The 27,941-nt window shown below is 41.0% G+C and overlaps 1 protein-coding gene across 4 annotated transcripts in view; it reads left to right on the plus strand.

Moving 5' to 3' along the window:
- The window catches only part of NEDD4L (NEDD4 like E3 ubiquitin protein ligase), a 328,902-nt gene that overhangs the window by 54,113 nt on the left and 246,848 nt on the right, over positions 1-27,941 (plus strand). The gene's annotated exons all lie outside the window — the stretch shown is intronic.

Raw genomic sequence — 27,941 nt, forward strand, 5'->3', positions numbered from 1 at the left:
AGGAGTGAAGGAGGGTGCTGCTCTCTGGTCTGGAGATAGAGAAGAACTGGAGGACATGGGCCCTGAGAGGGCTGGAGATAAAAGGGGCTCGGTAGGAAGAGGTCCAAGGAAATAGCAGTGATGGATTGCAGCAAGCACTATATGGCTACTCTGTAAGGTCCCTGGGTTGGAAAGTAGTGGGTAAGTCCTGGGCTTCCCTCCTAGCCACAGGCAAAGTGGTATAATCCTCAAGAGGGGGGCAGGGCTTATTTGGGAGCCTGAATAAAGGGACTGAATTTAAAGGGCCCAGAGTCAGGTCTGAAAAGACCTTAGTGAGGGAAAATAGATTGTTAGTTATTGGATTCATTAATACCTGGATTCATTTGAACTTGACCATAGGGCCAAGCCACTGAAGACCAGCTAAGATCATCTAGGAGCCTTCAGGGGGGTAGCAAGGAGAAGAGGAATGTGGTACCACACTTCGTCAATAGGAGTCGCTTGAGATGTGTCCCCCTGTACAATGAGGCAGGAACATGCTTTTCTTTAATCTCTGAGACACCATCTATTACTCAATTTAAGGAGCACTTTAAAAGAGAATCTTTCATTCTTACACCATTCCACTGCCAAGATGGTTCAGGAAACTGTAAACAAGTATGTCCACAAACAAAATAGCAATAGGAGAAGGAGGAAAAAGGCAGAAACTGATGTTTTTGAGGAAGGGTGGGTAAGATGAAATATGCATTCTATGTTCACACCGCATATTGATAAAAAGGTTGGGTATAAATTAGTTGTGGTGAACTATATTTTTTATTTGAAAAGAATATATGTGGCTCTGTATATTTCAGTGACCATCTGGAGATTTGAAGAAATTGTTCCTTTTTCTTTAAATCCATATGTCATTATCCATTGCTTGACTGAAGATCTGTAGTTGTCTCATGAGCAATTGGAATACAGAACAGTAATCTCCATAGACACAGCAAACTTCAGTAAAGCGTTAAATATCTAATGAAATGACAGTGATATGTTCTATAAGCATTTAAGTGATGCTTTTTTACACATGCAGATTTAAAATAATGTCCGGTCCTAATTTAGAATAACGGCTCAGGCATATCATTTTGCTTGTTTTTGTGGTTGCCTCATCAGATTTACTCAGAATTATGGGATTTTTCTGCTTTGAGACATGCCATAATGTTGGAAATAAACAAAATTTTGCTAATTTTAAACAATAAGGGTGAAAATCTGATACTTACCATGGCAACAATCAAATGTGCAGAGACTCGTGAAGCATTGAATGGGTGTAAACAAGAATTTCCCCTCACACCCTTGCTATCCCACGCAAAAAAACCCCAAACATTTTTATACAGTAATGGTGGTAGAGCAGCACTATTTCAGGATTAGCCTTGGTGAAATTGTTTTAAAATGTAATGTAATATAAATTTCCATTGTACTAGCTATGTACAATTATAAAAGAGTAAATCATTTTGTTAAGCCATGTTTTTAACATAAAGAAAAGCTGCAGCCTTGAGAGTCTTAGGCTGTGATTTGCTTAACTTTCTGCACAGAGTAGTCCCATTGACCTTAATGCGTCTTCTCTCAGTGCACACATCTTTGAAGAATTGGAGCCCTAGTTGGTCTCTGCCATGCTGGAGTTGTGTGTCCTGCATCAGACAAGAGATTCTCAATGTTGCAAGAAGTTTTGAAGCTTTAAAGCTTATTTTGGTGCTTAGAACGTCTTGGGGTTAACATTTTTATAACCAAAAGTTTAAAAAAAACAAAACGTCTTGCAACACCGAAGCCTGCATTCAAATGTTGATTTGTTTCCTTTATCTCAAATGTTATCATACTTGACTGCCTTAGGGAAATGTCAGTAAAATGGCAGCTTTTGTTGAAAGACCTCCAGAAAATGGATGCAGTGAGTGACTTTTCAGAACAATTTTAGAAATTCACTTCTATATGTTATTTGGTAAATACGTACTTTAGTTTTTTGTAAAGTACAATTTTACTCCAAAAATACTCTAAAAATGGCTGTGTGTGTGTGAACTTCAATTTTTTGCCTTGCTTTACAAGTCAGATGTGTTGGGTGCTTTTTCTAGGAGACAGCCAATTTTTTTTTTTTTTTTTTTTTTTTTTAAATCATGCGTCTACCTTTTTTGTTTGTTTAAAACGCAATAACTGAAAAATATTTTACTTTGTGAGTTTGATAGCACTTTGTGTAGTCAGTTTCGCTGTTTCCCAGGTATAGTGAACTTCCCTAGTGTTATGGAAGACCCACAAGCAAATAGCAATAGGTGGATGAGGAACATTTAAAAAAAAAAAAAAAAAAAAAAAAAAAAAGTCCCCAAAAAACTTGTTGGGGTACTTGGGGGAGGGGTTGGAGTTGCGGGGGGAGGGGGTAGGTGTTGTACCTGAAATTAGCTTAAACTAATTTTTTGGGATTTCCTGTGTTAAACTTCTGCACCTCTTTTAGTTGTCCCTGCTGCAAATTCACTCTGGGAAATCAATGTCAAACAGTTTTTTCTGGCTCGGATATCACCAAAAACTAAAGATTGTGCAGGCTAGACTTTGCTCTCACTTAAACCTTTGCAACTCCAGTATTAATGTTACAAAAATTTAACAATTGGTTTGAAAGTAGCTTAATTTATCAATGTAATGTGAGGTTAGTCTGCTCTCCAGAGGAAATTTGCCTATGGTAGTCCATTGGCAGAATAATCTTGGTATATCTTGAGGGGTATGGAGATTGTCATGCACTGAGATGCAGGTGGTGTGACCTACTGTTCAAAACAGGAGTCTGGCCTAGTGATCAGAGCAGAATCAGAGGGCAGAACTGGGTTTGTTGTCAGGAGATAAGCCAGTGGCAAGAGCCAGGAGTCTGGAGGTGTTCTGAGGGAGGTAGGAACTATGTCTGGAATAGGAGCAGGCCTGGGTTGGCGCACAGGCCAGTGCAGGATGCCTACTGTTGCTACAAGGCTTAAATGGTGATCTGTTGGCCCTTCTGTCCAAGCAGGGAGCATAGTGAGAGTGTATTGGGCCTATCTGAGCTCTGTTAGGTTGCTAAACAACTGCCTGGAGCAAACTGAGTTCCTGACAGATTATTTCGCTCAATTGTTAGCTCAAACAAGTTTGCTTACCACGATTGAAAAGAAGTTAAGATGTAGGCTAGCACATTTTGAAGTCATGTTAGTTTCACTGTATTTTAGGCTAAAGGGGAACCATGGTGTTAAAATAAGAGGGGCAATGGTGGGTGACAACTATGTGAAGGAATTATATAAGTACCTTTCAAACCAGATTACTGAAGTCATTCCCTGCCATGACTGCCTACATCTAATTTGAAGAGTGGAATAATATTCAAGATAAAAGTAGGTATGTGTAATGGTATTGTGGTCATCCTAGTTGGGCATCTGAAGATTCTTCCAAAATAATGGGTAGCTGTAAAACTCTATCATAGCTAGCTAGTCTGAAAGAAAGATTTAAGGTGCACCCCATATGCCAGTGAAAGCCATCACTTTGCTCTACAGCTTTTGAATGTGTGCAAATATTTGTCACCCCTTCTGCTTCTAATGACATAATATCTATTGCCTACAAAGCATTTGCGTTGTAATTAGCGGTGAATATAAAACATTTACTTAATTTTTCCTTCTCTCGCAACCTGCTCCCCATTTTTTCAAACCTCTTTGCCCAAGATTTCCATTTTCACCTATTATTTTCTCTTCATTCCAAAGGTTTCTTGGCAGCCATTCTTCCATTCATACCGTTATTATTAGGTAAGAAAACAGACTTGCACATGCCACCATTCCATTTACTCCACTGCATAATTTATCAGTTGTCAACATTCAAACAACAAGGACACAGAAGGAGAGGAGGAAAGGAGAAAAAGGGGGAGAAGGTTGGGAAGCAAAGACTTAATGAATTTATTAACATATCCTGATTGTCCATCTTTACTATCTTGTCAACAGCACTTCGGGAAATTTCAAAATTTTCTGTTTTGGTACTACATTCTGTGTGTTAGTATCATTCATTTCTCTCTTGGAGCCACCCTATAATAGAGCTTCATTTAGTGAGAAATGTTCATAGCTCCTTACTTCAGTACTGGGCTGTCTGATCACCTAATTGACTAAGGTCACTTTTGTTAGTTTCTGGCTGATGGCTTCCTCATTCATTAGATTTTTATAAGAATCCTTAGCATCAATTACACATGATGATCAATTTAATTACACCATGACTTGCATGTAGTACTTTGCCAAATGTCAAAAACACTGCAGGAAGTGTTTCCTATTCTTTGTTTCTTCTGTGAAAATTGTTAAGAGATTTTAAGGTGCTACTGGAACACCGCTCTATGGTATGAAAAATTTCATGGTGCTCAGTGTTGGAGAAGGCTTTGAAATGTGACCAGGTACTTCCTAATTGGAAGGTGAAACTGCGCACTTTTGTGGGGACTCCATTTTTCCTGTGTCATCTGGTTAATGTGCTTGAAGCTCAACTCCCCTTTATTGCTGGAAGGGAACAGGTCCGTTCACTGGCTGTGGAGGTTGGATCCTTGTTCCCTTGTGAATAACTCCAGCGCCTGCCTCTGCCCAGAACGTTCCCAAGAAGCATCAGTGGGAATTCAACATGTGTCTTGATGATTTCACTACTGCTGACAGAGTTCTGGATAGCAGCAGTGAAATTAACTGGTCTTGTTACTTTCTGCTTATGTGTGGCAAAGCTATGAACCTCAGCAGAGGAATGATTATTGAACTTGGAAAGACAGCACTCCATTAGTTGATAGCAATTCACATTTTATTTATTTGTTTGTTTATTTTATTTAATTTTTCCATCATGAGGGCTAGAAACTTTTTTAATGTGAGCTTAAATTCAGCAGAAGTTGACTTGTTTTCCTATACTCTCCAGAGACAGCTATGGTAAGTCAGCCTGTGAACTATTCTCAATATCTGCTTTGCGACTGATCATTTTAAGTACTTATGGCAGACCTCTCTTTTGTAGCAGTTTCACATTTCTTTCCCTCCTCGTTCTAAACTCTGCCAGTTTAGATAAATCACTTCCAGTGCCTGCGTTCTCATACACATCTCCTGCAAAAGCAGTCACGACCGCTGGTCACAACTTGCACACATTTATAGTAACTGAGGTGGACAAGTCCTTTTGCTAAATTTCAGTGTGTAAGTGAAGGTATCTGTTGCCATATCAGATGAAATGCTTTTCCTGGCTGGTCCAGAGAACAAACTATATTAGTATGCATATGTGATAAAATGCTTCTTGGCTACCCTAAAGGAAAATGATTAAAAAAAAAAAAAAAAATGCTACGGTAACCGATTGGGGTCAGCCTTGGAGGGAGGCCACACTGCTTTGTAATCTGCAGGATGGAAAGCCCACGCAGACAAAGGCAGTGGTAGGCTTGTGTCACTCTAGATGCCCGGCCCTTCAGGTAGGACAGGACAGCCAACAGTTAGGGGGCTGGTCAGTTACCAGGCAGCCCCTCCAAAGTCTATAAGACCAGGCCCTCAGGCAGAATAGGGCTGGCAAGCAGTCTATAGCCCAGCAGAGACTATGGTTTACAGGCAAAGGGTCAAGCACCAGCGAGACTTCACAGGTGAGGCTGCCACTCCAGGGGAGGTGGCAAAAGGGGGAAAGGGACATGGGCCCTCCCAAATCCACCACGTCCCAGGGCCATAAAAGTGGCGGAGCATTCTACCACTGGATCAGTGGGGCTCCAGCCAAAACGCACCAACCAGTGCTCAGGCACGAGCACAGCTGGACTGTGGTCGGCTACCCCTCGGCTACTTTCTACCTCCCCTTTACAATGTATCTGCCTCCAAGGATTGTCATTGGTCTCTGCGGGGTATGTCACCAGTGGCAGTCCCAGTAGCTCCTCGGCGTCTGGGTTGTTGAGCAGCTCTGGCAGGTCAGATAAGTCCTTGGTGCAACCAGACACTGGGCTCCCACTCCAGTAGCGGGCCTCAGATGTCCTCCTTCTCCAGGGGCTCTCTCCTGGCTTTTATATTTCCTCTTCCGGTCCCACCCCTGCGCTTCCGGTGGGCAGGTGGTGCCATACCCAGGTCTGTCCACCAAATGGTGTAGGTCATCCCCTCGGCATCGGCCTCAGAGGGAGGACATGCTGCTTTGTTACAGCTACAGAATCTATGATGGTAGATTGGCCAGTGATAAGGAGCGACAAAACGTACCAGTAACTAACTCAATGCTAATAACTAAATCCAAAGGGCGGCTCTTTTGATCACTCGTTTGAATTGTTGGTACAGATGCTTTTACTTATTTTATTAGCACTTGCAACTAAGTTGGTAAAGGTACAGTATTCTGGCTTGTGGGTTCAAACTACGCATATGTAAAGGGAAACCAGGCTTCTATTTGGGGTGTTTTGTTTGTGTTTACATCCATAGTATTTTGTTACACAAACATTAGGGAGAACATATACTGATACTGACTTATTGTAGTGAAGTGGTGCAGGATCTAACCCCTTGGAGCCGGGAACATAAATCCCTTTGCAGTTGATATACACTTAATTATGGGTAATGAAAAATTGAGATGGGTCCACTTCAGTGCAAGATAGCCCACTTTCCTATACATTCTTAGTTGTTCTAGACACTGCAGATGACCTTGTTTAACATCCTTCCAGAATCTGCTTGTGTTGACATCACAGTCGCCCCCTTATTAACCATCCACTAAATTGCTGTGAGGAGAATCCAAGCCTCTTAGTCCCTGGATTCTGGGTTTTCTAAGCCTCTAGGCATGAACCGAATCCAGCCAGTGCCCATTGTGACCTATCCCATGCCCAGGGCAGCCACCTGAAAATGCCAAGGTCAGGGCAAGCTGTAAAAAAGGAGCAGATTCTCCCAGCACTGGTGGGTGGCACTGAAGCCAGACTTCCCAACTAGCCACAAACTGTGCTTCTGAATCTCCACAGAAACCAGTATACAAATACACACAGCCCCCTTTACTGCATTTCAGCTTCTGGCTCCCAAATCAGCACTAGGTCCAGTAAAGAGACCAGTTATTTAAACTCTATGCTCTTCACTAAATAGGTTCCCTCTGACCCCAAGGGGTTAGCCACAGTACCAGTTCAATATAAGATTGGATCTTACTTAAAGTACCACGCTGCCAGCCAATCCTTTAGTAACTAAACTAAAGGTTTATTGCAAAAAGAAAGAAAGAAACCATAAGATAAATGTTAAAGGGTCAAAGCAAATCAGACACATACAAATGATTGAAAGTCCATATACATCAGGTTTCTAGAAGAATTGTGGAGTTGCAGTCTTATATAGTTCCTCTGGTGTGCACCCAGTCTCTGGGTGGGTCAAAGGCCTTTGTTTCACAGCTTCAGTTCAGTTGTAGATGAGCTGAATCAGAGGTAAGTTGGTACCTGAAGCTGAGTCCTGGCTGAAGACTGGTGACTGAAAACAAAATGGATTCCTAAGGCCTCTGCCTTATATACCCTCTGGCCCTGGCCATGCAGTTTGTAGAGTTTTACAGGCACTAAAATGGAGTCCAGAGCCACATGGGCCAGTCCTGGTGTCTCATCAGGCATGCTGCTTATGGAATTTTACAGGAACCAAAATGGAGTCCAGTCATAGGGGCAAGTCCTAGTGCCTCATCAGGTGTATCTCCGGCTTCTCCTCCTGGGCCCCTTGCACCTGGGGATATCTTAATGGACCATTAAGCAGGCTATTGTTCTACAGCCATCCTGTCTGAGTCGTTACTCAGACAGCACCATTTGAAATACAGATATAATCTATAACCTCCATTTCACATATCACACATGAATATAAATATTATCATCTTACTTAGCATATTACAGCCTTTCTAACAGTACCTGACATGGCATATCTCACATGGATTATTATGATTTTGACATACTGATGTTAACCCATATGTTAAATGCCCCCCCGCCCCCCATCTAACCAGCACGACACCCCCAACATGAGACTGGTGTAGAAGGGAGCAATCGGAGCTCTTGAATATACCCCAATGGCCCCCCTCATTCAGACAGCATGACACCCATATCTTGGGGTCCCTAGGCATGCTCTCGGAGTGCAGATTTGCAGTCTACCACTCCCTCCTGAGAGCTGGATCCTGCTGTCTAGCTCCTCTGGGCGCAGAGCTGACTCTTCAGACTTACCTGTACTTAAACACATACTCTTCCAGAATCCCATCTCCCAGTGTGAGCCTTCTGGTTTACAACTTAACTCTCTCCAGAGGCTTGTAGTAGTTGTGCAAAGTGTCTCTGTGTGTTATACACTTCACAAGTTTACAGATTACCTGAAGAAAAGCTCTGTGTAGCTCAAAAGTTTGTCTTTCACCAACAGAAATTAATCCAGTGAAAGATATTACTTCACTCGCCTTGTGTCTCTAATATCCTGGGACCAACCAGCTACAACAACACTGAAAATCACAAGTGTAACATGTTGTTGCTCTTTTACTTGCTCATATGAAACACAAGAGAATACACATCATACAAAATAATAAATCCTACATGCATTTCCCTGCCTCAGTTTCCTCACCACTCCAAGGTATTTGGGCTAGGTTTAGAATAATTTGGGTTAACCAGAGTCTTTCTGCTTCAGTGTATGGCTGCCTTATGGGCTGGAGCCTTCTTCCCTTTGGTCAACTTGCTTCCTTTGCATTCAACTAGCCTCACCCCTTCTTTCTCCTCCAACCTTCCTGTCCCTGAGTTGTCCTCCCTCTCCCCCCCCACCGGCAACACACCTGGCTTCCTTGGTTCTGTTCTTTTTGTAAATCCCCATTCTCTCCAGTTCCCCACTCCCTTCAATTAGGAGGTAGAAGCACCTTCTCCGTGCTGAGCAAATCCACTTAGGATCTCTTTTATCCATTCACAGTACTGTTGTTGATGTCCGGTATTCCCCATTCTTTCTGTTCTAGGGGAAACATGCGCTCAAGTTGGTAGGATATGGTGGATAGACCTACAGATGGCTTTCACGATACAATTTCCTAATGCTAGCCACAATTCAGAGATTGTACAGACAGGTCCCTGATTCATCACAGTTGAATGTGGCTGCCTAAAGTTGTAAAAACAGATCAGTGCTCACATCTTTCTAAAATACACATTAGTGATGTTTTGTAAACATAAGGAAACTTCTGCATTAAGAGGGGTAGCTAAACTGACTATTTCAGGATATGGTGAGGTGGGTACAGCACTGGACTGGAATTCAGGAGGCCTGGGTTCTAATCCTGGCCCTGACACTGACCTGGTGTTCTGTGGCGCAAGACACTTTGCTTTTTTGTGCCTTAGTTTCCCCACCTGTAAAATGGGGTGTAATGGTACTGATCTCCTTTGTCAAGTACTGTGAGATGGTTGGATGACAGCACTGTATAAGAGGGTGGCTAATCTCCTCCTTCCTTGTTTGTCTCCCTTGAAATGCAGGACCACTGTGACCCAAACTGTTTTTAAAATCATCACTTGTGTGCATTTAGCCTGTGATCAAGTCTCTTGCCGTCCAAATCTGTTGCTTTCCAGAAAACTGTTAGCCAGCTCACATGTAATGTGAAAACAGTACTCACGCTACTGTTGAATAAGCAGCTAACATAAATGCTTGTTTCTATTAAGCAAGTTAAAATTTAAGATTGCATAGTAATTCAGATTCGGCTGCCTTCTTAAGTACAGTTAATGTGTGTTGGTTCAATTCAAATGCTTGTTCTGAGGCACAATATATTTAATAAAATCAGTTAGAGTGAATGTGTATAGCACTGAGAGCAAATGGTCAAGCCTGTCAAATCTGAAATTCATTTTGACCTGAAGACCGATCTATAGCTTAAAAAACCCCAAAAGATATATTCAGCCAGTTTCACAAATTGGTGCTAATGAAGACACCCATAATGGGACTTTGATTTATGTTTTTTTTTTTTTCCTCAAGTTAAATAGTTCTTGCAACCTGAAGACTTCTAATATCTTAGTTCAATTTTCTCTGTTGATGAGATAATAGACTTGGGTTTCATATTCTTAATGCTTGTATCTGTTTTGTTGTCTGACTGACTGTGGACATGCTGCTTATTAGTTCAGTATTTTGTAGTGTGATTCCAAGTGTTAAATCACCACAGGAATTTTAGTGCAAGTTCACATTTATATTTGCTCTGGTGTTCAGTAGCATATTCTAGAAATGCCCAACTTCAGAGGCATCCATGCACAAATTGGGCTTTCCACAGAAGTGGTGGTTGGTTGTGTGCCTCGTCTCTCCATCCTATAAAAAGAAAACCATCTACTTCCTATAATTGCACCTTTCATTGAGAGAAAATGCAAACTGGCAGCCATGTATAGATTTATAATCTATTGATAGCCTTCAGTCATGCTCATTGGCTTTCTTTGCCAGGACTCACCGCAAACGTAGAGGTTACAGCTTTATGCTATCTGGCTTCCTCTTCATGCTTTTGTTTCCTGCAAAGTAGGAGTCCTTGTTAATATGGTTTTATGCATGGTAAAACCAAGTAGGGCCTTCTAGGATTGAAATTTTGGAATTTGTTTGAGTGAAAGATGATAGGGAGTTTTGGTCTCTGCTTACTTCTGTCTTGTCCCTGTGGTGATCTTTTTGCATCTTTCTGGTGGTTGCCTCTGGGATGAGACCCTGGCTGAGCCTGTTGAACACACAGTTGAGGAAGTTCACCTCCAGTTAACACTGCTGTGGCTCAGTGCACCTCCCTGGTAGACTGTTCTACCTTGTGTGGAGGATGGGACACACATGTTAGGTTTAAGTAAGGGGAAGACCAGGAGGTGTCAGAAATCTAAATAGCAGAGAATGGACCACTCCCTTCAGTCCTCACTTCTCTTGAATCTTCTAGTTTATGCAAGCTCCTTGTTCCCTTTTTACTGTTGCTGTGTCATGGAAGCTCTATGGGTTTCCTAATTTTGCTTCAAGATCATGGTCCCTGGTGATGGGCATATGTTAATTTATAGATGTGGCAAGTGGAAGTGAATCACCTCCCTTTTCTTCAAGGGAGGTTACACTTATCCCTCCTAGCTTAAGGTTGGACCACAGAGGCTGTATCTCCTGGTTCAAGCACTTCTGGTTTTCACACCTGCTGACCCTAGCTATCAGATATACAGTTTTGAAACTGAGTACCCAGGTCATGATGATTCTGGGTCCCTTCTTGTCTGTTACAGTGCCATGGTGTGCTTGATACATGAGTGCAAGAGTATGGCTCGTTTGATTAAGTATTTTGAGCAGAGAAGGGGTCCTGTATTGGCCATACCTATGTCACAACTGTAGCATGCTGTTATGGGCTGTAAAGATTATTTCTTACATTTGTCTTGTCTGCTGCATTCCCTTCTGAAAGGCTTAATAAAAGATTTGAGCTCCCTTCAGAGTGCAAACCTCAAGTATTTTTTAGTTGTGGGGTCTCTTTAATTGAACTGGACTAAGTGCCCATCCTCTTGTTTTAGGATTGATTTATATTTTTGGCCATCTTTCATACTTGTTCCTATTTCTCAGCTGATAGTTCTCCTGCAGACCTCAAGGGTGATGGACCAAAAGTTGGATACTTAAGGTCAGATTTCAATAGCCATTTCTCATTTAGGAAAATTGGGGACTTAAGGACAGTGTAAAGCGTACTGCATTCCCTTTCCATGGGACAGGTCTCTGTGTGGGTGTTTAAATTTTTCGTTCAGGCTGCCTGACCAACTTAATTCCTTTGTTTCATATTAACTGGCTCAAAATGGGAATGCTGCTAGGGCTGTGTTAATCAGTGAGCCAGCAAACCTGTAAACTGCTGCTGGAGGGCATTCAAGCCTGTCCTTTTACAGAACCAAGTGCATTCTTGGGTGGAGATGGGAAACCTTAGTGAATGAGGCAAATGAATGGGAACCTGAACTCATCTTTAAACTGTGAGCTTGTTTGTGTATATGGAGTACTGTATGTTCGAATAGCGCCTAGAACAACAGTGTCTTAATTATGATGATGCCTCTCGGTGTTACTGTGATGCAAACAATTAACTATCTTATGGGCTTGTCTTGTATTAAATGTGGGATGTGCGTGCATGGGTTGAATTGTGCTACAAGCACTCTCATAAAGTATGTCCCTCTTAGTTCTGTTTGCCCTGCTTGCTGTATAACCTGTTTGAACAAAGCATATGTGTTGCTTTCTAAAGTAACATGTAAAATTTGTTGTTACCCGCACACTAGGACACATCACCCTTTCCCAGTTCATAGGGCTCTGGGAGAAAGGTGCCGACCCTTACCCAATTCACACTCTAGGGCTCAGGGTTACACAAACCCAATTTGTAGGGTGCAGGGTGAAACTAGGTTAATTCAAGTACTCACACCCTTTCCCAATTCGTAGGGCTCAGGATATATTCTGTTGCAAGTTTTTAGGACCTGTTACCAGTGACAGTCTTACACACTAATAACCTTAACCTCTGTTTATTAACAATTACCACACATAATACATATGCTAAGCATATAATGCTATGCTCACCAATCCTGATCAGGCAGGTGGACTTTCCCTGTTGGCCAGGCAAGGTCAGTCTTGTTTGGGTTCTTGTTGTTGCACATCATGGTCGTGTAGAGGATTCTAGCAGCTCTGATCTTGGCTGTGTCTTGGAGGTGGAGTTGTCGTCTTCCTCTTTCAGGTCTTTCCTCCTCCTCCTTCTTCTTCTTCCCCAGCTGGTCTTGCTCTTGGACCCTAGTGTAATAGAGAGACTTGAGTCCTGCTTACTATACTTTAACCAATCACTTTAACCAATCATTTTACTAAAATATTACAAAATAATTCTTTGACCAATCCTAACATATTGCAATTGCATATTGGTAAAAATGTATGCCTTATTTCCAGTCTGAATTTGTCTGGTATCAACATCTAGCCATTGGATTGTGTTGCATCTTCCTCTGCTAGATTGAGGAGCCCATCATTAAATATTTGTTCCCCATGTAGGTAGTTATAGACTGTAATCAAGTCACCCGTTAATCTTCTCTTTGGTAAGCTAAGTAGATTGAGCTCTTTCAGGCTATCACTATAAATAAGGCATGTTTTCTAACCCTTTAATCACTCTTGTAGCTCGTTTCTGAACCCTCTCCAACTTATAAACTTTCTTCTTGAATTGTGGACACCAGAACTAGATACAATATTCCAGCAGTGGTTGTACTAGTGCCAAATACAGAGATAAAATAATCTTCTTACTCCTGTTTGAGATCCCCCTGTTTATGCATTTTAGAATTTCATTAGCCCTTTAGGCCATAGCATTTCATTCACGTTCAGCTGCTTATCCACTACAACCACCAAATTATTTTGAGTCACTGCTTCCTAGGACAGAGTCCCTCATCTCATAGTGTGGCCTTTGTTCCTCAGTGTATACATTAAATTTACTCCTATTAGAACACACATTGTTTGATTGCATCCAGTTTACCAAGTGATCCAGATCGCTCTGAATCAGTGACCTGTCCTCTTCATTGTCTACCACTCCCTTCAATTTGTGTGTCATCTGCAAACTTTTATCAGTGATTTTGTTTTCTTCTAGATCATTGATAAAAATGTTAAAATAGCATAGGGCCAAAAACTGATCCCTGCAGGACCCCAAAGAAACACACCTGCTCAGTGATGATTCCCCATTTTGAGACCTAATGGCTCACCAACTTCTAACCCATTGAATGTGTGTGATATTAATTTTGTGTCTTCTAAGTTTTTAAAATCAATGTGGTGTGGTATCAAGCAAATACCTTACAGAAGTCTAAGCGTATTGCATCAGCACTATATTACTTTTATCAGCCAACCCTGTAATCTCCATAAATAAATAAATAAAATAAATAAAAAATTTAAGTTAGTTTGACAGGATCTATTTTTCATAAACCCATATTGATTGGCATTATTTATATTGCCCTGCTTCAAGTCTTTGTTAATAGTGTCCTATATCAGTCACTCGATTATCTTGCCTGGGATTGATGCCACACTGACATGAGGAGGACATGCACTGTATGACTGGAAGAACTGTTTGTATAAAGTCCCTTGGCATAAGTGGGGTTCCAGAGTTGTGGTATTTCCATATTTCCTTTCACTGGAAACTTGCCTCACGCATCTCTATCTAGGCTTAAAATAAAAAATGTCTTTATGCAGAAAAACATTGCTGTGGTTCATGTTGAGCTTTCTTTAGATTAAATATTGGGTTTGCTGGTCTTTTACCTTGGTTACCTTGGTAATGGAAATTTACTGCTTTGGTCATTCAAACATTCTCAACTGATCTCTACTACTTAGGGTTTTCAAACTTTTTCGCTTCTGCTTAAAAGTCCATGTTTCTAAAAAAGATAACATCTTGTAGTGAAGAAACTGCATGTTTGGTAAATTGGTTGGTTTACATTAACTAGTCAGAGCACCTTTCAATGTATCTATGAATTTATGAACCTCTAGTCTTAAGGCTGTATGGTGATTGTCTAATTTTAATGTATTGGAAGTGTCAGTGGTGGGGAATGTATGTATTGTCTGAACCACTGAGAAACAAAACATGTACTCTGTAATGGAGCACCACTTCTTGCCAATTTGAAGCATTCTGTTAAACTGTGTGATTTCATAATAAAGCAGGAGCTCTTATTAACCAATTCAATCTAGTACTGCACCTGGACAAATAAAAGGAGAATCCAGTTCTAACCTAATAAACTTTGAAATTCATTAATGTCAGAATGTTCTGAATGTTTCTCTTAATGTTTAGTTGCGCTAAAGAGCTTTTTGTTATTAGTCCATTTTGGGAGAATTGATTTTCCTCTGATCTTATACTTGTTTATACAGTATTGCTGGAAGGATTTGTTGAATGTTCAAATAACATTTAAATAACTTCTCTGGTCTGTTCTGAATGAGTTAAAATATCCTTAGCTTCAGTTGAGCCAAACTTAGTGTGTTCTTGGCTTTAAGAAAAAGAAAAGTTCTGCTTTTTGGTTTATCTGTTGGATTGCATCTTGCAGACTTCCCTTTGATTGTGCAGAGCATGAGTTCCTATGGTACACTGTCTCAGTTATGGAAGAAGAGAGTATAGAGGGTGAGGAACTGTGGACATTAGAATAATGGTTGCCCTTAATTACAGCAAACATCAGGAGAAATCTATCTTGAACCTTTCCCATGGGGGTGAAAAGGGTGCGGGTAATAAGTGTGTCCTTCCAGCAAAATTATAACAAGTATAAGATCAACAGAGAGAAATCAATTCTCCCAAAATGGATGACTAAAACATAACAAACTCTTTATTATAGTTAAGCCTTAAGAGACTAAGTTGCACACATTCTGACATTGAAATTAATTCATGTTATATTAGGTTATAGTTGAATTCCTTTTTACTCGTGTATATACATACACTTTATTTTTTATATTTTAAGCTGCTCTAAATTTGCTTCAAGTTGATTTGCAGCAAATAAATAAGACAGTAATTTTCCTTAGTTCACGGGGAACAAACCTCTCGCCCCCAGATTACTCTCTGAAAAGGATGAATTTAGGGATGGGGATAATGCACAGGATAAAGCATTATGCCTCCTTTTCTCTTCATTACCTCCTCCTCTTCCCCTCCACCCCCTCCCCAAAAAGCCCAAAACCACATGCTCCATCTTTAAGTTGACCAGTGTTCTGGAAAAACATTAATTTGACTTGATGAAAACTATCACAAGTCAGAAATCTTCTTCCTGAAAATCACAGAAGAGCCTAAAACAAGGTTCTCAAACTTCTTTTTCTGGGACCCCTTTGAAAATATTTCAGGATGTGATGACCCCTTCCCCCCAAAAAAGTGACCACCCCTCCCTGCCGTGCCACCACACCCATATGCCATATTACCTTTACTTCTGCACTGCTGCTGGGGGTGGCACTGCCTTCAGAGCATCTGGCCAGCAGCCACTCCTCTCTGGCTACCCGTATCTGAAGGGTTCTGGCTGTGAGCCCTGCATAAGGCTGACAGCCGCAGCCACAGCATCTATGCAGGCTGACCGCTTGCAACTCCCTGATGATAATCTTGTGGCCCCCCAGTTTGAGAACCTCTGGTCTAAAAACACACTGAAACTGAGATAGCAGTAGTATCTTCTGTTTGCTTGGTTTCTTTTATTTGTTTTTTAGATTAAACAATTTTAAAAAGAAGCATAGCTTGTTCATGATGGGCTATATGAATGATGTAGATATTGAAATGGTTTTGCATTTCAGGACACTTATAGGAAAACAAATGTGTAATTCATTTCAGAACATGAAAAATGTGTATTAAACTTTGATTCCCAGAATGTTTTTAATCTCTTTTCTAAAGTGAACTGGGTCTTTGCTTATTTGTTGGTCATTAGTAGAATCTAGTTGCTTTTTCATTTTATTAGCTTTTCAGTTTTATAAGAAATAACTTTGAGCTCAAGCATGAGTTGGTACAGGCTTACTCAAGCCTGTCCTCCTTGTAAAATGGCAACATGAATTATTAAAGCAAAAAATAAAGTTGCGCAATCTATTAAGAGGTTATTCTTTAGCAGGAAGCAAAATCTATAACCTATCTGCCATTTTTCAGGGCTACGAGGGTATACAAACTTCACGTTAATCATTGGTCAAAGTAAAACTCAAAATGAATGTGCTTAGCAATAAAATTCAACTTGAATATTTAACCCTTGTTAAACACGTCAGGGTCACAGAGCTGTACAAGCTGGATGGATGGGCTGCATGCACGTACACACACACACAGTTATGAAAATTCACATCTATCTACATGTATGAAATCCTTCTTGAAATCCATTTTGGTCAAATGAGATCTTGTGCGAGGAACCTTGCCCACAAAGAAAGAAAAGGTTTGCTTCATGTTTGTTTGTTTGTTTTTTTTTTTGGCTACTGCTGCCATGTATTATTTCTCATTTAAAAGGGATTCAGAACAGAAATAAACAGTTAGATAGGATGACATTAAAACTTCTAACTCATCCTTTGTATATGTTAAAATGATATGGAAGTATAGCAACGCATTGTGTACGATTCTCCAATTGATGTATTTCAACCAGTGTAGTTTTAATTTTGAGACCGGTTCCAGAGCCTAGTAACAGAAGCTGTAGTGCAGAGGTGGCCAACCTTACTAACTCTCCGAACCGCATACAACAATCTTCTGAAGTTCAAGAGCCGGGGCACCCCTACTGGTCCTGGGGGTTTCTCCCCCATGGGGAGTGCCTGCTCAGGCTTCAGCTCCGCTCCTGCTGAAGCCCCAAACCCCCACAGGTGCTGCTCATGGGACTGAAGCCCCAAATCCCCTTCCCTGCTGGGCAGAAGCCTCTAGTTCTACAATCCCACTGTGGGGCAGAAGCCCTGAGAAAGGGAGAAGAGGGCTCCGTGAGCTGCGCTTTAACTGTAAAAGAGTCTCATTTGGCTTGTGAGCTGTGGTTTCGCCACCCTGCTATAGTGCACGAGAGACAAGTTCAATGCCAGGTTTCATTCCATGCCAGGACTGGTTTTAAAGTGCTTGGGGGGTAGCACATCCAGTCCTGTGGAAGGAGTGGCTTTTGTTGCTCAACTGCAACTCTTAACTGATTAAGGAGTGGTACTGGCTGGCAAGGCATTTAAAGAAGACCTTGCAGGCTGTGCAGGCTGGTGGATATAACATTGCATTCTCAGGACAAGGAGGATTAAAAAGGTCAGAAAATTCCTTTGTGGTGTGGGATTACCTTGTATTTCTTAAGGAAGAATGGGGTGAAGGCTTTTTTTGTTATGTGAGAAATGTTTGTGGTAAACGTACAGTAACAAAATAGCAGGCGCTGAGCTGAAACCCTCAGAAGGTTTAGGAATGTATTCCCCTTAATATGAGCTGAATGAAATGCAACATAGGAATTGCCACACTGGGTCAGATCTCAAATCCATCTCATCCAGTGTTCTCTCTCTGTTGATAGCCAATACCAGAAAGATGTAAGAATCCCACAGTAGGCAGATGTGGGATAATCTGCCACTAGCCAAATCTCTATTAGAAACCAGGATGAGAACGAATGCAAAAGACCTGAACCATGAGGTTTAATAACCCTTTTAGAAGTTGTTAGTAGTAACAGCTCTGGATATATTTGTTATCTGTATGGCAGTGCTGATGGACAAAAGTATAATTATGTATGTTTCTTGTACTCAGTGAAATCCAGAGATTGAAGAGACTCATTAGATCACCTTATTGGTCTCCTATGCCAATACAAGATTGTTGCCTTTTGTGCTTCTGCCTATAGTTTTAATGTCTAATAGACACATTGTGATGCCATGGTAGTCCTGATTAAATTTTTGAAAACACTTTCACTTGGTTAAATAAAAAATATTTTGTTTCTTTGAAATAGTGCAGCCCAGAATGAAAATCATTCGTAGCTATTTACAGAAATCTTCTGAGAGAAGCCATGCCACACCTTCTTTGGGGTTAGATTTCATATAGCTTGTAAAATCTGAGGCTTGTTTCAGAATGCTCCCAAGGTATGAGACTTGTAAAATGTGACCTTTGGCTTTATTTTAAGAACCAAAGGCAGGGCATAGTTGAATTATGTACTTTATGTGGACACAGATTGCTTTAATTTAAACTTGCTAGATGTTTAGTCCTCTAGAAATTTTGTTGAGATATCCTATGCTGCAAAATAGGTATTAGGATTGTATCTTCTACTTACTTACAGAACATTTGCTTCCTTTTGTAAATGATACTGATGCTGTTATCTGTTGTCCAGTTGAAGTTTATGATTTAAGTCAGTGTTTTGAAATGCACTTTTGTTTTGACTGCTTGATTTAGAACAATATTAAATTTTGGATTACCTGGCTTTTATAAAGGCACAATTTGTGCAGCTCTAGAAATGCTGAAGAACAATGTATGATGATGGGAGGCACAGCTATTCCAGAATGTAACTAATGGAGGAGGGTGAAAAGGAAATGTTGTGCAAGCAAATAAGATGACTTCAGGAGAAGGATAAATGTGCAAATATGGGAAATCTTTTTGTTTACAGCTGTAGATGTGTTGGGGGTGATGGTGGTAGAAGATAAACTTCAGATTAACAATGATTTTTATGAGTTTATTGCTTTCTTGTTTTGCTCACCATTTTATAAAGGAGAGTACCATAATTAAAACAGAGGTTAGCTTTTTGTTATATTTTGTTGTTTTGTAACTTCCCTTGCTGTCTTCATCACCCACAGTTTCCAGGTATGTGCACCTCTGCTAAAGAATTACACTTTTTTTTAAAGGTTTGTGTGTAATTGAACAAGGTGTTCATGAGAGATGCTTCAATTTTTGGAAGCTATTTTACTTTTTGGTAAATTACTCTCTTTTTGTTGGAAAGTCTTCTCAGAAATGGCTTGGCCTGTAACATATTCTTGTCAAATGTAATTTTAATTTGACTTTAACTACTTTGAGAGCTCCATATGGGTATTACAGTGTCTATATGCATTGTTTGGAAGTTATTACATCATTTACTCAGGTGAACAATAGGTTTTGGGGAGAAGAAGCAGAGGGTCTTGTATAGGACAGGAAATCCAGATGTAGCTTAACTCTGGTATTGATATTTTTTCAGAAACTCCTAGATCACATGAGGCCAGGAAGATGCTGGTACTTGTTTATATCCCATTTTAAATTTCACTCATGTAAAGAGTAGTGCATTATCTTTTGAAATTATTAATGTTCTTTGGTCTACTCTACTACGCTCCTCACCAGAGTTTAGGGTCCTGTTAACTGTGGGCTTTGAACAACTCTCAGCTATTTCTATTTTTACAAAAATGGAAAAATTCCATGAAAAACAAAAAGTTCCGGTCAACTAGTGACAAAAGTTTAAAGGAAAAGGGTAGGGTGTATGTCAGTACGTATGTGCGCATGCATGTGTGCAAACTTATTAATCCATTGTCCCTTTAAAAAAAAAAAAAAAAGAAGAGGAAGGGAAGCCAGTTAACCCTAAATTCTTGACTTTCCAATGTTTATCTCCTTTAAAAAACAAAAAACAAAAAAAGAACAGAATTATCAAGAATATTGTAGAATATTAGAGGTTTTCTTATACATCTTTTTGTATGTATAATCTTAACACTGTCATAAAGTCCTCTTTCCTGTGGGAATGTCAGAAGACAGAAATATCTATTTATCTTTCAATAAAGACAAACCTAAATGATGCATTAGCTATACCAGTGCTTCAGCTGAGGAACTAAGTTATTTTTCTCACTCACACTCACAGGCCTGGTCTACTCTACAAGGTTAAGTTTATGTAAGTTGCATTGCATCTATGCTCAAATTTGTCCCTGGTTGACTTAAACTCCCCATTGCTGTGATGCAGTAAAACCACCTCCCCAAACAATGTAGAGCCATGGTCGACCTACTGAGGTCAATGGAGTGCGAGTATGGATGCCACATGACGTGTGTTGACCCTAAAGGTCCTCTAAGCAGCTGTCCCCCATTGCCCCATTCCCTGCACCAGTGTCCACTTTGGTCACAATTTTAAACTCCATGGCTCAGGGGTCACAGAGACCAGGAGTAAGCCCCTGCATGTTTTTGAAATTTGTCTGATTGTCCATCTTGGTGAGTACTTCTATCAGTTCGTCCATCTTGGTGAGTACTTCTATCAGTTCACCCCTCTTGTGTGCAAGTGCCTAACTGACTGTGCTTGCTCCATGCACTAGACATACTCTTGCACGGAATAGACAAAAAATATTGGCTCTCCTGGGGGTGGGAAGAAGAGACTGTACAAAGCACAGCTATCGATCAGCCCTAGAAACATGGACATCTACAAATAGATTGACTGCAAGTTGCAGGGAAAGGGATATGACAGGAAGCAGCAGCAATGCTATGTGAAAGTGAAGGAACTGCACCAGGAATACCACAAGGCCAGGGAGTCCAACAATAGATCTGGTGCTGTGCTAGAGACCTACTTGGTGGAGGCCCCATCACTACTTCACAGAGCACAGTGGGATACCTTGGAGGAAACTGAGACAAAGACCTTTGCTGTGAACAATCAGGAGGAGGAGAAGGGGGGAGATGTGGTGGGGGACTCCAGCTGTGCCCCAGCCATGACCTATTTGAGGTCTAGCCAGTCCTGCCAAACGAGTGCAGGTGAGCCTGACGAAGGGGAAGGGAATTTGAGTGTGTGTGTGCTTTTTTTTTAAAAAAAAAAATAAATAAAAAAAATGTTTAAAGATGGGGCCTGGCCCATGTCGTCGTCATCGTGTCGTTCCGTTCCGTCCCCCCCCCCCCCCCGGTGCCAGAATTCATTGCCACCACCCTATTCTCATACCCTGGCAGGGAAGGGAGTTTTGAAACTAATCTTTCCCTTTCCATTGCGACTGGCATGGTGTCTTTCGTGCCCCTGTCATGCCCTTGATGAGAAGGAGAAAGAATAGGGTTAGAGAGAACATGTTCTGTGAGATCCTGCAAGCCAGTGCTGTATTGGCCTGTGAATAAAGGGCTTGGAGGGCCAATATGACCAACAGTATGGCGAGAGAGGGAGGACAGGAAAAAGGCCTACTAGTCCCACCCCGACAAGGAGAGGGAAATGCACCAGGACATAGTGGGTCTTCTCAGGCAGCAAACCTAAAAGCTGCAGACCCTGGTTGAACTACAGGTCCAAAAATCCTAGACTCTCCCCCATTTGCAATCCTTGGAGAATTATGTGGCATCACACCCCCAACATACCACGTGGCACATTAATATCTATCACTCCATGCTGTGGGACAGCAAGGAGAACCACAGCTTTATGTACACTGACCTGTGAGAACTACAGTTGTGGATGTAGAGCCACAACGGACTGTTTACTCCTTTCCTTATTTTAAAGGTTCTCCACCATTAATTATGTTAAAAATGTGTATAATGTTGGATGTAAGGTTTTTTGCACATTAATTTTCTGCAGTGCTTTCCCACTCAATAACTTGATTCTCCAAAAACAGAACTTTATCTTTATTAGTTTTACAGCAAATACTGCAGATGCATACTGGTAGTCAATGCAAACAGTACTAGTAAATGCACACCAAGCACCACATAATAGATAGCTTCAGGAAAATACCCAGTTATAGACATAAATGTACAGCAATCATTGCACTGTTTGAAGCACCCAAAGCTCCAGCACAGAATACAACTGTGGTTGACTGCTAAAGTGCTCTTTTGAGACTTCCTCTATCATAAAGCTGTTGGACTCTGGTAATAGTCTTTGTGTCTGGCTCTTCAGAATAAGCAGACAGCTGCTCCACCTCTGCCCTCCACTCTGGCAGCAGCTTTTTCCCCTTTGCCTCAGAGATACTATGCAGGACACAATAGAAGACATTAACCTTTGGGATATTTTTCTGACGGAGATCCCACTTAGTGAGTAAATACTGTCTGCATCCCTTCAAACTACCAAAAGCACATTTCATAGTTATTCTGTACTTGCTGAGGTGGTAGCTGAATTTTTCCTTGATGCTGTCGAGGTGGCCAGTGTACAACTTCATGATCCAGGGGAGCAAGGGGTAGGTTGGGTCCCCCAGTGTCACCAATGGTAATCCACCAGTGGGGAAAGAATGTCTTGGTGTTCAGCTTTCTGAACAATCCTGTGTTCTTAAAGATGTGAGCGTTGTGCATCTTCCCTGACCAGCCCTCACTGATGTCAGTGAAACATTCCTGGTGATCTACCAGTACTTGCATAATCACTGAAAAGTGTGATGTATTCTGTAGCAAGGTAGGTTGGCACCAAAATAAGGCATTTGTATGCCGATGCCGTAGAGCCACTTGCACATTGTTGAGAGTCAGTCCTGTGTAGCAGGAGACCATGGCTTGCATGACAATGGACCCCCACTATGGATTTTCCAACTCCAGAATGATTTTCTGCTGACTGATAGCAACTGGGCATTGCAAATTATCACAGTATGATTGCCACTTGCTTCTCAGCTGTCAGTGCAGTTCTCATTTTGATGTCTCTGTGCTGAAGGGCTGAGGTGAGCTCAAAACATGGGTCCAGGAATGTGGCCTTTTGCATCTAAAAGTTCTATACGACTGCTTGTGGTCCCAAACCGGCATTGTGAAATCATCCCAACAGTCTGCTTGTTTCTCAGGCCCAGAAGCATCACTCCACCATCTGCAGCTGCTTTGTTAGTGCTACCAATAATCTTGAATTGCTTTGTTTTTCACGGTGTTCCTCAGCCAATTGTCCTAGAAGAAATTGTTGTGTCCCTTGTTGCTGTGGGTCTGCAAATACTGGAAGATCATGTGTCCTGTAGTTGTGACATTCATGAAAACAGTGCAGAGCTCTGTGGGCTCCATGCTTCTGTGAGAGATTGCAGGCACCAAAAAGGGCCATGTGGGTTTGTGGCATTTTAAAAAAAATAAGAAAAACAACCCCCCACCACCACCCCCAAACAATTTAGAAATGGATAGCATTATGTGATGGAGAGAGTTGACTTCTAGCTCCCAGAGATCCATGGGTAAGTCACTTCTACCCTCTCGCCCAACACACTGAAAATTTCCCAAGAGGCATTGCACCAGATGGCGGTGCATGGCACATTGGGATACTTATCTGTGGTATATCACACTTTGCTTTGATAGAAACCCTCCTAGTTAGTACACACAGCACTGACAAGTAGCCAAATATGCGTGTGAGTAATATTCAAACTTCGCTGTCTGTATGTACACCAATGTAACTTGCGTCAACCACTGTTGGCAGTGTAGCCATGACCTCAGTTCTCAGCAGTGGGAGAAGTAAGGCCATGACACACCCACTTATCCCCAGTACAGTTACTGGTGTAAAGATGGATATAATAGAAAAATTGCTTCTGTTTTCTTCTCCTTCCTCCTTGTTCACTATCTGCGTAATGGCATATAAATGCTCTGTTCACCTGTCCCCTATGTTTACTAGTATGTATGTTTGTAAGATGACTAGGGTTCCTTCCTCTTCACAAAATTCCTGAAGACTGCTGCCCACCATTACTCGAGCAGCATAGTGAGACAGACCCTGCAGACTCTTCCAAACCTATGTATTCATTTCAGTGCAACAAACTATTGCCGAAACCAAATGAGCTGCAATGTTAACTACGCTATAAAATTTCTTATTGTCATGTAAAATGAAGCTGTGAAAGAACATAGTGTGGAAGACTTGGGTAGAAGAGTGACCTCGGAACACTGTTCAGGCCAATCCTAATGTCATCCGATAAAGTTTGCAGATGATACAAAAATTGGGGGAGTGTTAAATAATGAAGAGGACAGGACACTGATACACAGTGATCTGGATCACTTCATAAGCTTGGCTCAAACTAACACTATGCTTTTTAATATGGCTAAATGTATGCATTTAGGGATAAGGAATGTAGGCCATACTTACAGGACGGGAGATTCTGTTCTGGGAAGCAGTAACTTTGAAAAAGTTTTGGGGATCATGCTGTATAATCATCTTAACATGTGCTTCCAGTGTGAAACTGGGGGCAAAAGAGCTAATGAAATCCTGGGATGCATAAACAGGAGACGCTCAAGAGGGCATTACTTCTGTATTTGGCTTTGGTGCGACTGCTGCTGGAATTCTGTGTCCACTTCTGATGCGTACAATTCAGTGAGGATGGTGATAAACTGGGAAGGTTCAGAGAAGAGCCATGAGAATGATTAAAGGATTTGAAAACATGGCTTATTGTGATAGACTAAGCTCTTTGAGTCTAATGAAGAGGAGGTTATAGACTGGAATCAAGTCCCCGCTTAACTATCTACATGGGGAACAAATGTTTGATAATGGGCTCTTCAAACTAGCCAAGAAAGGTATAACAATATCCTAGCTAGAAGCTGAAGCTAGACAAATTCAGACTGAAAGCAGGCTGTAAATTTTTAACAGTGAGGGTAATTAACAACCATTTGAACAGCTTACTAAAGGTGGTTGTGCTAAATCACTGACAGCTTTTAAATCCAAGATTGGATGTTGCTCTGGGAATTGTTTTGAGTTCTATGGCCTGTGTTTATATAGGAGGTCAGACCAGATGATCGTAATGGTCCCTTCAGGCCTTGGAATCTAAGAATAACCCATTGTTGTATAGGTTATAAGTGTCAATCTCTTTAGCACTCTTTACTGACTCATGGTGCTATTTAATGGTGGATTTGGTAGAGCCAAATGTGTTGTGTGTTATGTTGGGAAAAGCAGACTCTGTAAACCTATTAAATTATCATTTTTGAAGATCTTGAAGTGATATATTTAACTGCCTAAAAACATACTCTGCTGGATTTATGTATATCAATAATTGCTTCTAACCAGTTGTAAATGTGTTTCCTATAGTTTATCCTTGTCATGCAAACGCCTTACTACTTAAAGTACATTCCTGCATGGAGCGGTGCCTTTACTGGAACATCTGTTTTTAAAGAAATGCACCTAGAAGTAGAATGGTTAAGAAATAGTGTCCCTTTTGAGGTCCAATCAGGAAGAATGGTGGGACAAATCTTTGTCTTTGAGGATTTACTTTCATGCAGTTTTCCTTTCCAATATGAGGGAAGCAGAAGGATAAGATGTATTTCAGTGAGCACTGCTGATCTAGAATATCATGTGGCACACACTATAAAAATCATAAAAACCTTCTATTAAAGAAACTTATGTAGAGGTAGTGCCTCAGGTTAATAAACTTTTGACCATACCTTCTATGCTGAAAATTATTTGGTATCCCAAAAAATAATTTTTCCCAGTTCAAATTGGCACAGGGTCAGTTATGAAGAGCCTTTGAAGTCAGCTGGAGTGAGTTTGATCAAGCCTTTAACTTGTGACAATCTTATAAGAACAACACATGTCCTTGTAAGCTTAGTTACTGCAGTTCCTTCCTCAGAGAATAATAGTAGTTCTAGATGGTAGCAGAGCGTTTTAGCTCACTAATTTGAATGACCACTATTGTATTATTTCTGCTTCTCTGTTCGGTACATAGAACTTTAACCTTATGTTCATTTAGAAGGAAAAAAAAAAGCAAATATGCTACAATGCAAAGTTCACCTTGCCCCTCGCAAACAATGGGCATTATCAATAGTATCTTACAGGCTGAATAAAGTTGTGATTTGTTTGAGAATTGAGTATAATAGCACAAGTTGGACTTCACTAAACTTTTTTGTTTGCAAAATGTTTCATGTTTCTATGAAAGCTATAACAAACTTCAACAAGTGCAGCTGTATGTGATACCTATGCTGCTTGGGGGACAAAGACCACCAGGTCTGAGCTTTTTTTCATCTCTTAGCACACTGATGTGAGTGAATTTTTAGCACTAGACCTTCTCTCATGGGTGCTGTGTACGCTTTCTTTTAAAGATGCCAACGGAGGCTGAATGCAGCACAAAAAAATAGTGTGCGCATTTAAAGCTTCGATTTTTAGTACGTCTTTTGAAAGTGGTGGGGCTTGAGAGTTGCTGAATCCCATCCATTACTTTGACTTTCTTCTGCTCCGAGAAGAGTTTCAAAACACCTTTCAGTGGGTTGATATGTTAAAGTGGTGCTTTTAAGTGTAGGGAGGAACAAAATATCACCACAGTGTAAAGTATAGTCACCTGTCGACTTTAGACATGATGGGGGAAACCTTAAGTAACAGTAGTAAGTTCAGGTAGATGTCACTATAAGTCTTATGTGATTGTCCTTCACTACTTACCAACTTTTATCATGCTACTTCCATTCATCCAATGGTCTCAACCACAAGCCCTCTCTCTTTACAGCTTAACCCACACTAAGAATCTTCTTGAGCTTATCTGCAAGGCCCCCACCCTTTCTAAATTGAAGTCACTCCTGAAGACTATCTCTGTTGTAATGCTTATAAAAAAACTACTGATATCTCCATGCTTGAAAGTAAATTAGGTTATGTAAAATACAACCAGTTCAATATCTGTTACTGTAATCACATATTAGTTATTGTCCACCCACTGTTTTGGTCACTTTTTAGACTGTAAGTTCTTTGGGGGCAGGGATCATATTTCCTGTGTTTGGAAAGCACATAGCATTCTGTGAGTGCTGTTGGAAATAAATAATAATAAAATGAAAAGTCAAAACCCCAAGAGCTTTGAAAAGGGGTTTAAAAAAAACAAACCCCAAACCCCTCAAGCTTTTTGTCATGAGGCATCCTAACTATTGAGAGGAGGGGGATTACAAGGAAGTTTCCCCTGCAGGCAGGTTATACAATAACTGCCTTTGCTGGGTTTCTTCCTTTGAAGCATGTGACTCTGCTTTCTGAGGCAAAATACTGGACTAGACAAACTACTAGTCTACTTTTAGAATGTATCTCTGCCTTCCTAATCATGTGAAGTCTTAAATATAGCTGACAAAGTGAACCCATAACTTCATAGGTAACCTATCTAAAACAAATAGAGTAGGCATAATATGATGACGATAGTACAAACCTGTGAGAAATGCACTCCTTTCTGAACAAGCTACGAGCAGCAGGACTCTGGTACAATAACTGGGCCTTGGGGGGTCATGCATTATTGTAAGGTGGTTGCAGGAAAAAAGGGGCAATTGACACATGCGATGGCAAAACGAGTTTCAGTGGGATCTTTCTGAAATCTGTTTATGTATTTACCGTAGCACCTAGGGGAAGGCCCCAAGCAGCACTTTGCTGTGCACAGGGTAAACCCATAACAATGGGCTGCCATTCCATCCCACGCAGATACAGAAGTACAAACATACTCACAGAGATTATATAAATCACACTTAGTCAAACTCAAATGTGGAATTTTTTTTTCCTGGTGAAAGGCTTGTGGCCCTCTGGGTAGGCCCCACCCTTGGACCAGGCCCTGGTAAAGTGTACCTATCTTTCCCCTCCCCACATTTCACTTGGGGCCTGCCTAGGAGCCGTAGTCATGCACCAGGATGCTGTACGAACACGAAACCCTCTCCCCCCTGCCCCTCCCAAATCCCTGCCCCAAGGAGCTTACAATCTGAGACAAGAGCCAACAGATGGATATAGACAGATGGGGAGTACAAGGAAACAATGAGATAACATTGGTCAGTATGGCAGACTGGCTACTTAGCACACGAGCAGCCTAACTGTTGCCAAGGTTTTTGTAGGCACCAGTATTTTTAAGGAGGGATTTGAAAGAGGATTATTTGAATGTTGATGACAACCTTTTTATTTAGAAAAGGCTGGCCAAAACACA

Source organism: Emydura macquarii, unplaced genomic scaffold (genome assembly GCF_026122565.2).
Source record: "Emydura macquarii macquarii isolate MOO-44397 ecotype Brisbane River unplaced genomic scaffold, CSIRO-AGI_Emac_v2 contig_1045, whole genome shotgun sequence".
Lineage (NCBI taxonomy): Eukaryota > Metazoa > Chordata > Testudines > Chelidae > Emydura > Emydura macquarii.